The following is a 4,217-nucleotide window of genomic DNA, read 5'->3' as shown; positions in this document are numbered from 1 at the left end:
AGAGAGGGGATCGGTTGACTCCTGTGACAGTTCACCACCATTTAAAATTTGGTGGGAACTCGACCGGATCACTTGTGGGAGCCATTTATGGTTATCCAGACCGTCCATATTGTAAGGCACACTGTGGGTAAAGCTCATCTACACCATTACCTTAACCCTCTGACACAAGGATGGACGTGTTGAGGTCCGTCGCAGTCCTCCGAGGGATAAGTACTCCGAATTCACACAGCTTCTCTGGTCTCCTCGTAAAGATTGCTTAAATACATTGAAAAAAAATAAAATTTGGTATAAAAATAAAAATAAATTCTAATAAATTTTAAAATAAATTAATTGATGATAAAAACAAATTTACAATATTTGAAATAGCCATATCGAAGAAGTCTCTTAATCAAACTCCAACTCAAACTCCCTAAAGTCATGGGTTTTGGCCAAAAATAGGAAGTGTTCAATTTGGGGTTATTCTCCTAAGCACTTTTCATGTTGGTCACAGCTCCTAAAGCTAAAAGGATTAAATGTTGTGATCAAACTAAAACTTACTATAAATTATGGACTCACTTGATAGCAAGACCACTTTGTAATACGTGTTTTATTAGTTCATCGAATCTATAGAAACATATGTACTGAAGTATGTATCTTATCTATCATTTTCCAATGTATGGGCCCCACTTCTAATTGGATCTATTTCTTTTCCTTTACACTTTTTCTATTTGCTGAAATTTTTGCAAGTACCTAACTATGTTGCATGTAGGTTTCTTTGACACCTTGTGGTGGGCCTTATACTCTGTAGTTAAGGGTCCCACTATGGGGAATGTTTAATTCACATATCAGTGGGTTGAGATATCCCAATTTTTTACTGGAAATGACCCCCAAGTGTTTGGAAAGTGGGCCCAAAGTTGTGGCAAACCCTATTGTTAAGAACTGTCGATTATTTTTGTGTTTTGTACCAACTTTGGGCCTTTTTAGTGGATCCCACGCACAAGATATGAGTGAAAAACCACTTGAAACTTTTAACCTATACCAAGTAATAGAGAAATAATATTGTACTTGGGCCAAATCAAGCCCCACATGATCGAGGAGTGGGTCCCAAAATGAGGCTAGACATGGTTATACAAAAAATTAAAATACCTATGTTTGACCCTACACCAAATACTATGTGTACATAACTAGTTGGTCCCATTTTATATTTTTCAAAGTCCATATATAAAACTACCAAGGGTAACTAATGGCACGCTGAAAGGTGGTCCCTTGTGATTATGGGACGTACTCAAAATTGGGCCAAAATTAATTTTGCACTGTGTTTCCTCCACATTTTCTCTAAGTACAAATGCTTGGGCCATCACCATAAATTATACGCACTTAACCAATGAGGCCGGCCTTATAATTTTTAAAGCTCATACATAGAACTACCAGATGGATCCTGCCTTTCACCATATGTGGGCCCCACATGATCATAAATTTAAATCTAATATGGCAAAAAACCAACTTGCACCAAAAATCTGGTTGACATAAAATTTATGTGGGGCCATATCAGTGAGGTCCACCACTTTCTCAGGGCATTTAATGAAGCATTTAAACCATAGAAAGAACTCCCCAGGTGTTGGTGGGTCCAAAACCTTAGGTGGGCCATCTAGTGTGGGTTGTTTTGTATGCGCCTTACCATTCATCTAAATGAGGCCCACCTGGCATGTTTTGGTAAATTGGTGTTATCTAACTTGTGAAATGTATAGTGGACAGATCTTACTACCTGGTTGTTGTCTTAAGACATAGGTGGCCTTGGGCCCATCTAAATGAGGCAACTATAAGGCCCAAGTGAGCCCAACACTAAGAGAAATCATTAGGGAGTGAGAAGCCTACCACAATAACCTTTCTTGAGCCTGTTGGGCAAGCCCATTCCCTAGTGGTCAATGTGCCTTGCACATTACCTCTAGTCAAGTGTACAGCACTTAGCAAGGCTTATTTTAAAATGCATAAATTGGATAATTGGACCTTTTTCTTTGTTTGCTTATGCATGGAGTTTGTGGGCCCAACATGATGTGGAATATGTACAAAGTTAGCATGTGGGTCTTATGTTTGGGATTGTAATTTTATCTCCTAGTTGATGTTGGAGTTGTGGAGCCCAGTTGTGTTATGGGACGCACCTTAGAGGTATCTATCCATGTATACTTCCTTGGTGTGGGACCATTATCCACTATCAAACCAAACCTAAACCTAAACCTAAGTGCGTCATACCATAAGAATGTTAAATCAATGAAGAACCCATTAATACTTGTTGTAAAACGTGAGGCACAATCTTATGTTGAATATGCAACCTTCAGCTAGTGGGGCCCACTCAAATGTGGAATTCGATCCACATCATTGAAAAGCCTAGTGATTGGATGTTTGTCCTGCGTAGAATTTACTTAGTGGTTCACTACGTTGGACTTACACTTGACCAATAGGACCGCATACCGTACGCATAGTCTAAGGTCAATGTGGGAGTCACACCTAGGTGGGGCACACTTATTAATTGATGAGATAATGATACGTATGTGGTAACATGATGATGATGGGTATGATTTTAAATGAAGGTGATTGTAGTATTGTTAACTTGATGGTGGCTAAGTGGTATTAATGATCAGCATGATGTTGTTTATGTTTAACGTAATGTGATTGTGGATGGACTGGTCATGGTATCATGCATACTAATAATGATATGATAACGAATGCATGTGGTGATAGTCATGGTAGTGACATACATATGATCACTATGCTCTTTTTGATATTGGTTACTTAGTAGATAATGTTGATATCCAAGTAATAATAATGCACATATTGATGGTCGTGATGATAACATGGATTATATAACCATGTCTTACTTGATGTCTGGATGATGATAAATAAATGATGTTGGTGAATATAAGGATAACCTCAAGTGTGATGATAGATAGACACCTAATGCTTAAGGCATGTATGATAATAGTGTTGGATGATGGCCATTATATTAATGATGCATGGGAATCCTTGTATATTATGTACTTCATGCACATGTACATTAAAAACACATGTGCTTGCATGATACAGGTTATGACAATGAATTTGATATTGAATGATGTCTATGATAATGATGATATATGCAAACACTTGTGTGCCACCATAACCCATGCACTTTATGCATGTGCATGATATGTGAGCCTTGGCGGCCCATTTATTAAGTAATCACAAGAGGTGTGGGGCCTTAATGTGCTATCATGGACACTTAAATGTATGAACCTTTGCGCCACATTGACAATTCTTGAGTTCGGCCTAGTGCCTTTGGCTTGTAAAAGCTTACTTGTCCATGGAACTTAGGATGTAAGCTGGTTACAAATAACCATTGGATGAGAGGCTAAATGAGCTCACTTCCATGGTTAAGGGGAGGGTGTCTGATTATTATTTGTTTGCTAATCTACTTGGCCAATTAGAACTATTGTTAAGTAAAGCCCATGAGGGCATGAGATGCATGTCATGTGATGTGATGTATGGTGAAGGCATCTGATGTGTTATGATATGTGGTGAAGAATAATGGTGTATGATGTGTAGCTCACACACGATCATTATGGCATGTGTTATGCAGCTAATATGTGATGGATATGACATGAAATATGTAGCCTATGCACAATGTTGGGTCTCGTAAGACCAGATTATAAATTGATGATTGAATCTTAGTTATACCCAAGTTAAGGCCCATTGCTTATGGGTATTATGGCCATGATCCGGCCCGTATCAAGACAAGAATTAAGGGTCCAAATAGAAATTCCCATGGACAATGGGCTATGACTTGGGGGTTTACTATTTAGCATCCATGTGCCATAACTAGTTAATTTGATCTATTTTGTCTTTAATAATTTGATATATATATATATATATATATATATATATATATATATATATATATATATATATATATATATATATAGTTAGTTAGTTAGTTAGTTAGTTAGTTAGTTAGTTAGTTAGTTTATGAGCATCTATTTTATGCATGCATGGCACATTGTGAAATTGGGGCCCTCGTGTTGGTCCTTATACCTGGATAAAAGTCTAGATGATGTTGGGGTATGTATATGCCTTTACAATTCTACATAAGATTATATGGGTTTTCATGGTAACGTATTTCATTAGTAGATGTTTTGTATGGTGGCCACGTGATGGCTCGTTTGGTGAGATGGTTTGTGTAGAGGCCTTGTGATGGCCAAGTTGTT

The sequence above is a fragment of the Magnolia sinica genome, chromosome 1 (assembly GCF_029962835.1).
Source record: "Magnolia sinica isolate HGM2019 chromosome 1, MsV1, whole genome shotgun sequence".
Taxonomy (NCBI): Eukaryota; Viridiplantae; Streptophyta; class Magnoliopsida; order Magnoliales; family Magnoliaceae; genus Magnolia; species Magnolia sinica.
This window is presented reverse-complemented; position numbering follows the sequence as displayed.